General features: G+C 35.0%; 1 long non-coding RNA gene and 1 pseudogene across 2 annotated transcripts; both read right to left on the reverse strand.

Moving 5' to 3' along the window:
- Position 1: 1 nt before the first annotated feature.
- LOC122056621 lies at positions 2-9673 on the reverse strand (annotated as a pseudogene).
- Positions 9674-10097: 424 nt separating this feature from the next.
- LOC122056622 lies at positions 10098-14533 on the reverse strand. 2 transcript variants are annotated; one of them, XR_006133314.1, is made up of 4 exons: positions 14327-14533; positions 14159-14225; positions 13211-13359; positions 10098-10258 (listed from the first exon to the last, which is right to left on the reverse strand). It is a non-coding gene; the product is annotated as an uncharacterized LOC122056622 (long non-coding RNA). The 2 variants fall into 2 exon arrangements; XR_006133315.1 differs by lacking the exon at positions 10098-10258 and adding an exon at positions 12922-12978 and having other exon boundaries at positions 14327-14532.
- Positions 14534-15311: the final 778 nt, after the last annotated feature.

Raw genomic sequence — 15311 nt, forward strand, 5'->3', positions numbered from 1 at the left:
ACTTCAACAATACATGACTCCACACCCTAGCGAACATCAACTGACTTATCCTAAACAAATAAATGTATTTGATAAGTATTTCTATCCAAAGAAAATGCACCTTACTCAGACTTACACACATGGCAATAGCATTTTAGCATATTACCCTGGCAGTATACTCAAAAGTATCGGGTCTGATAGTAGTGGTCCACAATAAAACATTCTTGATCACTGGGGCCCGTTGTCAAATTATACTTGATCAGTTAGAATACTAAGTTGCCCTCCTTTTAGCATGCCACTGGGCAAAGTATCCCATGGGAAAAGTTAGTTCATTACATTAGATTGATGCAAGAGAAGTTCTCAATAATTTAAAATGCACATTCAATCACAAGAAACTTGTGCCAAGTGAAAGATCACTTAAATTTAAAAGAATTTGTGAACGAGTCGTGACAATCCATTTGTCTAGTGGCAGCATTTCGTACCTAGAAATGGGAAAAGATTGTACAACATTTAGAATGGCAAGTAAGAATCACACCAAACCAAATCTATGGCTAATTTGCAGCTCCAAATCAACAATTTTATCCACTCATTTCTATAAGGAACAGTTTGCTGCCTATAGAACATGGCATGTAACTCGGGCACTCAACACTACCCAATCAGAAACAACACAAACTCCTTCCTAATCCTATTTCCCAATCTCCAAGCTGTGTTGCTAAATAAGGCTCATCAAAATGTTATTTCCTTGTATATATTATACACTGCAATTGCTTTCTCATGGGTAATAAATAGCATTTACTCTTAAAACTTAATTTGATAAGAATAATTGGGTAACAAAATTGCTTTCCTACATGTTTCAAGAGATTTTTGTCAACCCTAATCATGTACGTTACTTGAATAGAAATCTGATCTGAAAGAAAATATTATCTATACATCAATCAAATAAATCTATACCTGAAAAATTATAGATTAACAAGCCATCATCAAAACACAGGAAAAAGGAACTTTGAGCAGCACTAATTTTGATATAAAAAGTAGCCATAGTTACCTAACATCTTTGAAACTAATTTACCAGTTATTCTCATCATAAGCATGAAGAAAAGAATCCTTACTAGGAAAGAAGCTCACAATCAACCATATTATCTGGATAGGACGATGTGCCTTTCCATTTGAATGGAACTACTGAAATGATTTTGGATTCAGGCCACATGTATGGGGAACGTCTACTAGTTTTTTTTTGCAGGGTTTGAAGTCTGCAGAATGGTTCATCCAATGGTGCAATACAACCAATGCTCACATCTAGTGTACTGAATAGAAGGGTGAACCAGTTGGTCTTGTCATAACCAGGAGTTATATTGGTTTGATCAGAAGAGATGGAGAGCATCTACAGCTTCAAGAATTTTGTCACATGGGCCCCAGCATGAAATTCAACTCTAGACAAAAGCTTCTGCCCTTTCCAACCCTAATGTTATTGGAGCATTATAGAATATCTGCAACAGAATATTAAAGCATTGAACAAGCTCAGGAGCTTGACTACAAGTTCTGTGAAAAATATACAACAAACACATGCATCATAGATGTCTTTGATAGGAGTCATATACCAGTGAACACGCTCGTAAGTATTTCTGACTAGCAGAATAGTAAAAAATTTAATTAGGAAATTATCATATACATGTTCAAATTGCACTTATGTTGCATTACAAATAAAAAAGCTATAGAAAAAGGGAAGTACCTAGTTAGTTAACAATGTTAATCAAATATCCAACATACTACTAGCACTAGTTGAGCGAGCACCTTACCTGAATATTTTTTTTATCATCTGAAACTACAAGGCTCAATGTACTTCCATCTATCAGAAACTTAGTTGCATAACAATCAAGAGAAGCAAATCCTTGGCTAATAAGCTCAACTGAGCACCCTGCTCTTTCCAATTTAAAAATAGATGCTTTTTGTGAATATCTCCCACTAGATAAAATTTTTGACCTGCAAAATTCATATTTTTCATGAATCACAATGATCACATTTCTATAGCCCATGCAATAAAAATTAAAAGGGAGATGAATCCTGCGAGTTTTAATCAGTTCTTCAAAAATGGGTCATAATTCGAGGAATAATGATAGCAGATAGACATTGTAATAATCAGAAATAACAATAACTCAACTTAAATGATAGAGGTACAGAAAACTGAAGACAGAATACTAAATATAAAGTTTATATGACTCAAGCAATTTTGTACCAAAATTTTGGAACAGAAACAAATGCCTACGAGCTTTCTGATATAGTTAGGTTCAAGTCTTAAAAGAAAGCATATTTACAATGTTTTCTATTCCATTACATAAAGAGGAGCATCATAGAAAGCGATAACATTCAACTCAGTACCAGTCCATTTGTGCAAGGAGGTCTTAGGGCCAGATGAAACCAACAAATGACCTTGGAGAGAAGCTATGGCAGACACAACACCCTTTAACTCTTTCAAGTAAACCTCGAAAATCTGTCAGACAAAAAAACAGTAAAACTAAAAAAAAAATTACACCAAGTTCAGAAAGTAAAGTTTTATTTTGTTAATGAAAATTGACTTTCTATTTTACTTAATAATTCCATATTCTGAAAATTGTCAACATTGTTAACAAAAGTGTATAGTAACATTCTTCCTCTAGCGGCTACATCCTCGCCCTGTACATAAGCTGTTATGATGGCTAAAAGGGTTTCATTTTCCTTTGTCGTTGTGTTCTGCAGAGACAATACCAAAATTGTTAACAAGAAATTTACTTTAATAAAAAGAAACCAGACTACAAATCTTAGGATGAATGATGTTAGGACAAAACTTATTCTAGAACATGTCTAGTTAAATAAACTGCCAAAAATTCTCTGATTTCTTGTTCAACTTGCAAATAATGTGACCACTCTAACAGTAAGAGCATTTTAGAGGTTTGCATCAGAATTGTAGCCCTAGTTTCCCATTGTCCTCTAGATTTCCTAGGTTCTAAAACTCAAACTCATCAATAGTATAGTGTTTTTAAAATCGTCGGAGTTAACATTATCATTGTCATTCATGTGAACAATATCTTGACCAGCAATAGAACAAAGGACTTGATTAAGAGGTCAAACAACCTGCATAACAAGAGTTGATGCTAAAACCATCAAAGCTAATTATGTGAACCAAAATAAATGCTTGCCAAAGAGTACCAAAATTATATGAGAATTGCAAGATGATATAAACAACATAATGGTGTCAAAGCACAAAACTAGTGAACAAAGAATAGAAATATTCAAACTATTGTAAACTTTCTAGATTAGCATCTTTTGTTATCTAAATCTAACATAGTATTTAAAGCAATGAGCATACAAGCTTTCATGAAAATGACGGGGTTTTTTCACTATAAATTTCATGACACATTTCTTCCAAATTCCAAAGTCTAAACCATTAAACTAATTGTCTGATTATACTTGGAAGAGAAGGCGTTTGACAAGTAGGTTGTGAAATACTTCGCATAGTTGCATCAATAAGGAAATTGAAATAAAAAGAAATGTAGTAACTAAACGCTAGAATATTGCTATACGAGGAACTATGATATACTTTAACGAAAATTAAAATTTTTAGAAATTTAAATCCAATACAAAGGATAGCTTACTTGGAAAGATAATATCAGTGGATATAGGTTTCTCTCAGCTTAATAGGTGATTTGATGAGGGGTACCCCTCAAAGGAATCTGATAAAATAGCTAACAGATATGGTCAATTCTTTGAATGAAACACTTATCAAATCAATGTTGACTTAAAATGATCATATGGGCTAAACTAGGCAACTACAATCAGATGGAGATTTGATAAGTGCACTTGGGAAGTTGGTGAAAATGCTTCATATCTTCATTGTATAGCTCATAGTAATAATATTAAACCCTCTATTACCTAATTGCAAATTGAAGATCTAATGGAAACTGATCAAAGGTATATACTTGATGGTTCTACAAATCATTTTAAAAGAATTATATAAAGACAATTTAATCCCTTAGTTGTTTTACATACAGGAGATTGAAATATCATAAAAATGTTTCTTTTTTTTCATTGGTTGAGTCGTTCACTCATGCTGAGACTAAAACTACTATTCATGGACTTACTAAACTTACAGAAAATGTGGAGTGAAATCATACCCAATTGCAGTAGAAAATGTATTATTAAAGTCATCTCTAAAGTGTTGGCACTTAGACTTCAACAATTAATTAGTGATATAGTGCCTCCTAATTGCTTTGCTTTCCTTAAGGTGCAGAAGCATAGCTTTATGACTATAATTGAAATAATAAATTATTGTCAAAAGAATAATAAAGAAGTTGTATTGAAGATAGATTTTTTTTTTAAAAAAAAACCTTTATAATTGTTTTTTGGCACATTATGCACACAAACTCTTTTCTCTTCATTTATTCACATTGCCCACAATGAGTTTACAAAGATCCTTAAATATGGTAAACATAAGGAGCATCATTTAATTTTTATTTTATTTTATTTTATTTTATTTTTGCTAGTTAGTAGCAACCTCCTTTGGTAATTCAGCTGGTTGACGATACATTGTTTCTTGTCAAGGCTAATACAACAACAACAATCAACTGTTATCCCACTAAGTGAGGTTGGTTATATGGATCCTTCTATGTCATTGGACTCTATCCGCTCCTACTATATCATCATCTATATTTAAATAAATTTTATCTTATTTTATTATTGTTAACAAAGTATTTTTTTTATCTTCCTTGTTTGTCAAGGCTGATCCAAAAGAAATATTGTCCTAGTTGCATTCTCTTGTTTTAGTGGGCTAATGGATAAACTATAGAAAACCCACACTTGCCTACTTGGATAAAGGGACAAGTCATTAAGCACTTGTTTTAGATGTGTATACAACTCGAGTTCAAGAATTTCCTATAAAATATTTGTGCTTTTAGTAGAGAATACAAGCAGTCACGTATTTAAAGACAAGCAACAACATTACATCACTATCAAGGGAAGCAACTGTCAACAAGAAATAGAAGTATATTAACAATTATTAAAAGTGTCTTCAGCAGTTTAATTTTACATCAATCTAGCATATTTTTTACCTACTTAGGTGATGCATAAGGTTGATAGATGAGAAAAAGATTCTTATGGACACACAAACTCATGTTCATATTTCCAGAATTGGTTGTCTTAAGATGGAACTTGGTGACTCAATTAAAAAATCTTGGAAGTTTAAGAGTTCTTTATATTGAGTTACACATGTAACTAATCTTAGTCACTGGCGGTGAAGATTGGTTGATCCAAACGATTTAAAGAGTTTGATATTTAGTACTTAATTCCAATTAAGGTTCAAAATCTTGAGTCGTGTTGAAGTTTTGATTTTTCACTAAAATAATATTGTTTTAGTATTGTGTTGATATTTTGATGCATTATGTCGATAATGGATTAGAATTGAAGAAGGAAGAAGATGAAGCATAGGAAGGAGACATTGTCTATGCAGAGCATGATTTAAAAAATTGTATCATCTATGCAGGCAAAATTTTCAAATCATATCATTCTATTAAATCATTGAAACTCAATATTGGAGCATTAGAGTATCAACTTGAGATTTTAAACCATGAAGCTAAGTTGTATCGAGTTTCGGCGATTTTATCGGAATCATACATTTCAATCATTCACCCCAACATGGTATAAAATTTCAAACCATGTTTAGTCTTGCAAAACATATTAGAATGATTCTTGCCCAAACTAAAAAAGGTGCTATATCTAGAAGAGTTTACACAAAGTGAAATAATAGTTTTATTTCTTTCAGCAAAATATAAGTCAATAATCTGACAAATATCAGGCTTAGGAGGATACATGACATAAGAATCTACTACTAAAGCATAAATCAAATACTTCTATGACAAATGCAATACTAAGAATAAAATTATAAAAAATTAAAATATGGAGGTTGAGCTACATGGACAATTCTCTAGAAAAGAACTTGATTTTTTTGTTGATCTAGAAATAGTTCAATCCAAATGATTCTTAACAAGGAATATTCTATTACTTGGTGTTGGTCTTTAATGGGAACATTTATAATTCAATTATTATATAATTTTAACAAGCAGTGGAACTACTCAAGCCCTTCACTCTCTTTTGGTATTCATTTTGTGAAAACATGTAAGGTCTCACGAGTCAGATGGAAATAAAATAATGGATGTTAATTAAAAGAAAATAACTTATAAATTTTTTTAGGAATTTATAGAATATTTTTTGGATTTTAAAAGAACTCGTATGACATGTTTTAGGGGGACATATCTAGTTTGAACACCCAATCTAGTTGGGAGTTGATTGAGTATATAATTCTAAGGATTATATTAAACCCTAGGTCTTATTCGTCTAACCCTTCCGCCGCTCACCTTCTACCAATTCCCCGTTACCACTCTCCATTGACGTGGCGCCGCCCATCGCCATCGATCCGTCGCCGCCACTTTGTCGGAGTAGTTCGGAGCCAGCGGCGAACTTTAGCACTGCCAGTTGGTCAACGACACCAAAAAGGGAAGGCAAGTAGCTTTCCCCTTTGTAGGTATGGGATAGGGTTTTCTTTAGGTAGGCAAGAATAAGGGTTTGGATGTTCTCCTATTCCGCGCTAGGGATTTTTGCTCGATTTTCTGTGTTTTGCTCCAAATTCCTTTTGCTTCAATATATGTGATTGAAATGAGAATTTGTTTTTCTTGTCTTGATGAGTTTTAGTAAGGGGTGTAGAAGGTGATTTGCGATTTGTTGTGTTCTTGTTTTTTGTTATAACTCTGGATTTCCTCGGGATAGATTAAGTAGGTTGTGAACCATCTTGTATCTATCTTGTTTCTTCAAGACAGGTCAGTTTTGTGTTCTTGGGTAGATCTACAAGTGGGGGTTTGATTTGGGAGATTGTGATTCGAATCGGAGATCTTGTTCGTTACTTCATGATAGATGAAAATGTGGAACAAAGAGGGTGGGATTGCAATTCAATTTTAGTTTACTTTCATAACAGAAAACTTGCTATACCTCTATTCAGATTTCATTAGTGGTAGTTTCTCCTTGCTATCTCGAAATGCCGAAGCTGTTCATGAAATGTTTGGTGTTTTAAGTAGCTCTTCTTATGAAAATAGGCTTAATTACTATGCATGTAAATTGTGGGATTTGTAATTCGGTTTTAGTTTTCTTTCCTATCAGAATTCTTGCTATACCACTGCTCATATTTCATTAGTGGTTGTTTCTCCTCGCTACCTCAAAATGCCGAAGCTTTTCATGAGGTGTTTGGAGTTTAAGTAGCTCTTCTTATGAAAATAGGCTTAATTACTATACATGTAACTTGTGAAACCTGGTATGATAGAACTATGACCACATGAAGAGATATCATGTTTATGCCATAAGGTTCGATTAAGTAATATGCATATATGCTTGCATGGTGTGAAAGAAGTATGTTATGTCCAATGTACTGGGGTTTAGGTGCATGTATGGTGATAGTACGAGATAGGTGCCCTCGGATGAGCTCAGGGGAGGGCCTTCCAAATTAAAAAAAAAAAAGAAATTGATTCAAGGGATATTGGCTTTAGGTATGCGAATATATAATATCCTAGACTGTTCCTTTAAAAGTTCATGATCATGGACCGAATGAATGTGCTCTAATAAGGGTTGCCACAAATGCACCATGTATACTCTTAGTTGGTTACGTTGGAGTTTCCTTACCGTGTATGCTATACCATATTTGATATTTTCCTTTGAATTTAAATCTTAGTAAGAAATGCTTGAGTTGGTTTTATAGCCGAAGCAAGTTCAAGTCCTATATTTTCTAGTTTTAAAATTCTTGCTTTTTATGCCTATCACATACCTACTTGTGGAAGATATACTTGCAGGGTCTATGGACTCACATTGTAAATGATGCAGGTGGAGAAAATGGCACCATAGATGTGATAGGGGATGTGGAGGTGGAGTAGCCAAGAAGATGAGATGGAATACAAAGCACACTGTCCGAGGGTCCCTAGGAGCATGTTAATAAATTTTGTTTCCTGATTTGTTATGTTGATATGAGTTGAAGACTTTGTGCGTGTTGTTAGAGTCTTATGAATTTCCATTTGAAAAGTATATGTTAAATTGTGAGATTCATATGTGATGCATGTTGACAATAATGAATGAGGTATTTTAGTTTTGGAGGTCTTGAGTAAGGAGTAAGGGTCGTTTCAAAACAAGGTCAAATGTTCTTGTCTAATTATGCTTGATATGGTGAACAACTACATCTTCAAGTCATCTTCTTAAGCTTAGCCATAAGGTCCAAAATGATTGGAGACGGAGAAATTTAATAAGAAGGAAATTTAATATTAAACGCGGTTAGTCAAAATTGACTATGGTTGGCTCATAAAGGAATCATATTCAAAAACAAAGATAGTAGGATCAAGATGCTCAAGAGATGAAGGAATTTTTTTCATGGGATAGATTGGCCAAGCTAAAAAAACATTCACATGCATATTTGAGAAATGCTAATGAGTCACATTTTGGGTTAGTGATGACCGTTATGTAGGAAGTTATGACACTAGTTGATGATGATGATGATGATGATGATGATGTGAACTTCGGTTTATCATTCTTCAATCATAAACACACTTTGTTGTAAAGTATTACATTCTTCTATATGCAACCCTTATCATTACTAGACATATAGTCTAGCTTTTGTACTACATCTCCATCACTATTACAAAAAGGTATGGTTTTTAATCTATGATGGGTAAACATTCTTTAAATTCGCCGAACTACTTTTTTCGCAAAGAAAAAAAAAATTAGAATTAGGTATAAATGGATAAGCTCTAAAACATTCAAAAGATGTTATCTTGTTATTAACTAGAAAATTTTAGCGAAACAACCAAAAATAAGCAGAACTACATAAGGAGCGCTATGACAATGGTAGTAAGAGTTTTGATTCACTTAGAGGACCCTAACATTTTGGGCAATTTCTTGATTCGTTCTAGAAATAAAATCTACCTCTTGCTATTGTAAATAAATAGGCATGCCAAGTTCTTTACCTAATTTTCTGCATAACTTGGTCGGATGAGATTTCAAGAAATATATACAAGACTAAAATGATAAGACACAAAACCAACACCTCCTACCGCAACCTAATTGGGGAAATAGCATCACAATGGAAGGGAAAATAATTTCAATTCCTTCGATGAATAGCAATGGATCCAAAAAAAAAAAATCAAATTCATGGCAGATTTATAAGGGGGATTACATTACCTATATTATGTCTCCGACGAAAGATCACATCCCCAAAAAATTCTAGGACCCCTGATCAAGAAGAAACAAGCTACATATTAACTGTCCAATTCTCCAATCAAATGAAAATATAAAAACTTACATTCAAATCTCAAAGGAAAATAAATAGCCAATGCCAAAACAAACCTAGAATAACTCTAATCGGACATAAAAAAAAACTACCAAGATTAAGACAACAAAAAGTATAACTAGAATCACAATAAAAAAAAAAAGCAATGGAAGATTTACCTCAAATAAATAAAGGTACCAATCTCTCAATAGGGCTGAAGGATGAGTCACTCGAGACTGAGGATGAAGAACTTGAGAAGATGACCCTTGGTGGGGAATCACAAGATTGTCTTGAATCTTGAGAATGGTCATTCGATTTTGTTGAAGAACATAGGGCAGAAGAAGATTAACATCTTGGTTAAGAAAGAGAATAAGGATATTTGTCTTGCATTACCAAATATAACAGAGTTAGCAACAACATACACTAGTAAAATATAGTAACCATGATAGAGATTACAGTATGCCTCCCTAATTAACTAACAAAAGAAAAAAAGTTCAAGGATACTATGGTCTTGTTGGAAAAACATGATATGGATGTCATGCCCCGGGGGAGTCCTTGCCAGAGGAAATTTCGATAGCATCTCCACTGTACGGGTGACAATCTGGAACTGATAACAAAGCCGTCAGGGCTCATAAATCTCAGCCAACACGGCCGGAACATATATAATGAAATGAGATAAGCATTCCACATAGTTTATATAATTCAGCCTCCGGCTGACACAACCACGCAGTTATAATGGTAAAAACCTACTTACAACGAGGAAAACACAACACAACGGAAAACCTTCACAACAGAAGCATGGGCATCATACCCGAGCACGATATAAAATCCAAAGTGCAAAACACATACATCACAAGTATGTAGTTCACTGACAAGGAAACACAAGTCCGATAATATAAAACCACCTCGACACCTAGTGGGAACTAGCGACTGGAACCTCATCACAGCTGCAACCTGAAATAGAAAATATATCAACGGGGTGAGTCCAACACTCAGCAGATACCAAGCTGACATGCATAGTAGGAAATAACTAATAGTAACAATTATGCGTACAGTTTCTTAGAATAATAATGAAAAATGCAAAACGGAAGGAAATGAGAGAAGCTGTACTCACCAGGACCTCCTATCAGAATAATAAGGTCGTCGGACCGAAAATGTCATATCTCCTGTATGCATGTCAATCATATGCATCCACCAAATATGCAGCAAACAAAGTGCAACAGACACAAGCAATAAATGCAATCATGCATATGATGCAAATGACATGTCATGGTCACCCCTGATGCTAGTCAGCCATCTCACACACGATGGTGAGACCGAGTGGGTAGGGCGACAACTGTGCACTCTACCATCACTGATCCTCAGTGACCGAGTGGACAGGATGCTGTCAGAGTACACCTATCCTCCTACTCCAAATCATAAGTGGAGGAGCTCAATGCTCTCATCTCCCTGAGACAGTCCAGAGGAGGGATCCCTGTTCTGCTACCACGTTGCGTTACGCTACCCATGAGTGGATCAGCGTAGCACTGACAGAGCAACCTGCTGCAACCCACCCTGCCTGAATAAAAATCACTAACCAATAAGTGGTTGTGTGTGCAGATCCATGTAACTAGCGATGTGCTCAACAATAATGGAGTCGACAGTCGCTCAGCATGCAATCATGCGAGATGGTGCGTGACACTAAGCATGAAAATCCTAACCATATCTACCTCCATAAAACATGTACCAAAAAAAAAGGCTCAAACAAGAAGATCTAGGTACACGTATCAAATATGGTAAATGTCTAGTCCGGTATATCATAAGGCATGGTATGTCACTACCTCTATGAGCATAAATAATCAAGAGGGTAATGGATGCAAAACAAATAATAAATAAGCATGCTGAAGGAATCAAGCAATGACATACCGATGCAGATATAACATAATTATTACTATTCATTAAAATTCACTATGCATATCAAATGACAATATCTAAAAGATAAGTCAAGGTACCCGCCTAAAAAATGGAGATCGTATCCGAAAGATCCCACGTCGAGACACTGGTCTCGAATCAAAGCCCTATAATACATGATATACAGATTTAGCTAATTACTTATAAATTAATTAGCTAGACCAAATCCCCAACTAAATCTAATCCATCAATCAACTAGGGTTATCTCCATTAACTCTAGTCGTGCCATCATTCGGACTAAACCCAATCCTTTAATAAATTTGTATCGTTAAGACAAAATAAGGGATTTACCTCCAACAATTCATATCAAGCTAAATTTAAATCAATTCTAGTAGCTCATTCAAATCTAGAAATACCTCTGTTGACTCTCGATTAGAGAAGTCAGAAGTTACAGTAAGAATTAGGCAAAACTACTGCCCACTGTCAAGTACTCCAACGCAGCACTTGCCAGCCTAAATTCAGCAGAGCAATGCTACTGACTCAACCTGCAGACCTCCCTGCCTCCTCCTTCTCCAATGGCTATTCGCTACTCCAACAGCGACTCTCACTCAACAGGTGGCTGCAACATCACCAACTCGACCTCGCGCAAAGGAAAGGCAGTAATGAACCAAGGTGATCAGGAGGTGACTCTCCGAGGACTCCTGATCGGAGTAGCACAAAAAGGGGCCGGCTGGGAACAACTCCCTGCTCGTGGACAGAGATCAGATTTAGGGCTCGGGGTAGCAACAAAGATGTGACCACAGTGAGGGATACGGGAGAAGAAAAAGAAGGAACCTCGACGTCGGCTGCTCGGGTGGATGAACGGCGACGCCGGCTGTCAGCACACAGTGGCGACGACGCGAGTCGGACAGATCTAGGGCTCGGCTGGTGACGACGCGGGTCAAACGGATCTAGGGCTCGGCTGGCGATGGATTGCACAACGTCGGCACAATTTGGCAGTTCGCGGTGAAGACGCTTAGGGCAGAGGTAGTGCGTTGGGAAGGAGAGGAGAGGAGAAGATAAGGAAATCGAGAAGGAGATGTGCCCGGTTTCCCGTTGGCCAGTGCTTTAATCACGAGAAAGAAGAGGAAGCGACGCGATGCGACGTCGCCGGTTTGGGGGAGATGAGGAGGCTCGGGAAGAAGAAACCGTGGAGGAGGAGGAAAAAGGGTTCGACGTCGGGCTTAGGGCACGGTAAGAAACAAAGGAAAAGAGAGAAAAAGAAAAGAAAAAGAAAAGAAATAAAAAAAAATCAAACATTTCCTCGTTCAAATAGGATAGCTTTAACAGGCTTTCCCCTAGCCCAATAATTTATCCCCTTAACATATGTCATACAAGCTCCGATTAAATTTCAGAAAAATTTCTAAAAATTTCGTTAAGATTATTCCTCAAATAACCTTATTATTTTATTATTATTTGGATGCCGTATTTTACAATGGATCACTAAAAATAAGGAATAAAAGTCATAATCCTTCAAAATTAGTTATAAAAAGTCAAAATCCCATGAAACATCAAAAGCTCGAATCAAAAATAATATCTACGTGTACGCAAGATAGCAAAAGTATCTAGATAACTTTGCATTACCAAGTTCCTTTTCGATTCAATGGATGTCGACATAGACTTCATCCTTGCAAATAGTGATATTGTTGCACAAAATTTTCTATGGGAATGCAGGATGTTGATACAAATATTAGTGATTTGTTGCCTTACTTGAGAAAGAGGGCTCACAGGGATGCTGCATGCAGCTGCAAGCATAGTAGACTTGCACTTTCAGTATATATATTTACAAATGCAAAATATTTAGCAAAATCTGAATTAAATATTATATATTTTATACAGTAGACTTGCAGTTTCAAAACTAAACAAGCAAAAACATACACTTATAAACTTCAGAATTAACAAAATTATAGCATGTTTTATTGCATAATTCCAGTAAGCAAGAGGCACTAGTGAAGATTATTGATAGTAGAACTTTACCTTGCTTGAGCAAACAAGTAAACTGAGCATCCAAATTAGTGGATTGGCACAAACTGCTGCAAACTGCTGATATTATCAGTGCAAGTAAGGGAGAGATTAATAACGCAAATCCTTCGTTGCCCATACACAGTGGTATAAAGAAGTGCACACTGCAGAAATAACACCAATTAATCCTAGTATTCATGTAGGTTCTACCACAAACCTGAAATGTACATTCTGAATTCACCTAGAGCTTGCCCTCATGTTTAAATGTGACCGTTATGGTTTTGTTCGGATAAGAAAGGCTTGAATAGAGCAATGATAAATAACACAGAAATAAAATAATCAATGCCTTGAATGTTAAGATAGTCAGTATAAGATACTCCAATTCTAGATACAATGATCCACACACCTATTCGACACTTGTACCCAAATTTGGCTATCAAACATATAGCTTATCAATTCTTGGATTGCAATGTGACACAAATATGGAAGGATTCCTCACTATCAATTTGGCATAGGTCTATTATAACTTAATGCTTTAAAAATGCATGCTTAACATGCACGAATTGTGGTGGTAACTTAGTTGGGCACACATCTGATGCAGTTAGTTGATATGGGCTTAAAAAATTTATAACATTATAGTTTTTTTCAATTTTTTTGGGAACTCTGGTTTAACTATTATAGATATAGCTTCTTCTGTTTTGTTAATACCGATTAAAAACAAGAACAGAACAGACAAATGTCCAACAGACTATTGCAATATGGTTCAGAGCTTTATACATGTATGCTTCATCAGAAATAGTAGTTATTATTCCATGTGCCATATTGTTTCTAGAAACAAATCTAGTACTTTTATCATCATGCTCAAAAGCAGAATTTAATTTGATGTTGTTGTAGCTTTAGGAGAATCATTAACGTAATCAAAAATAGAAATTAGCTAACATAAGTTAGAAAGATAATATTCACCAGGAAGATCAATATCACTAGGAACACTTTTGCAAAATTTTCCAGAGTATTCTTGAACTTCAAGACCCTATTAAAATAAAACATTTAGGCAATAGTTGTAGTTATGGAAAATTTCTAGCAAACATGGTAGAGGTTGTAAGGAAATTTTAAATGCAGAATCAAGTTTACCCAGCTACATCTAACACGCATCACTGCTTCAAAACCTTGGGGTCTACTAATGTTCCATCTAAGATCATTGTAGAGTTTAACCGGATCAGAAAGAGCAGAAAATGGATAATAATAATAGACCTGCAAAGATGCAAGTGAAAATTGAGATCCAAGATCCAACATCAAGGAAATAGGATTCTCTAGGTAAATAGTTTATTCTTTTTGTAAAAAGAAAGTACTCATCGCCATTGAACATTGTGATGTGCCGATACCTAATAACAAATGAATAACATCTGTAAATCTATAACTCTATTGTCTGAAAATTATGACTTGGGTGACAGATTCACATCACATCAGATGTTCATGCAATATGCACAAGTTGTAACAGTAAAATTAATGAAAGAAGGTATTTGATGCAAAAGATTCTTTCTGAAAGCAATTCCAGTGAAGGTTGAAGCATTTTATATAAGACCATTTTCTGAAAAATAGAAGATACTTTCTCTGCCTTGGTAGAGTTCTTATTAGTAGTCTTTAAAATGTAGATTTTATGATTTGTATTTAAAGGAGACTACTACCACTGAGTTGAAAACACTATAAATCAATAAATCACAGCAAACTCAAAATAATCAAAAATCAAAACAATAATGTAGTGTGATAGTTGGTTACACAATCACCACACTAATTACAGTAGGGAGACCAAAGAAATCATTATCATTAAATAATGTTATGGGGCTAGTTATATGGACTTCATCCTTCTATTGAACTCTATGTGAAGGTATGTTACTAGTTATATCTGTATATGGCTTCCTATCCCTTACACCTTCGAGTTCCAATGCCTTCATCTTTTTATGACTATATACTGATCATCTTTGACCTTTGTTCATTCTATCTTAACCTTTGTTGCCCCTCATTTTAGACTAAATCTAACTTCTCTAAGATAGTAAATTTATGATAGCATTTACTTTTTTTTAAATATAAACCATCAATTCATCCTGAATATCTATTA

Source organism: Zingiber officinale, chromosome 3B (genome assembly GCF_018446385.1).
Source record: "Zingiber officinale cultivar Zhangliang chromosome 3B, Zo_v1.1, whole genome shotgun sequence".
In the NCBI taxonomy this organism is placed as follows: domain Eukaryota; kingdom Viridiplantae; phylum Streptophyta; class Magnoliopsida; order Zingiberales; family Zingiberaceae; genus Zingiber; species Zingiber officinale.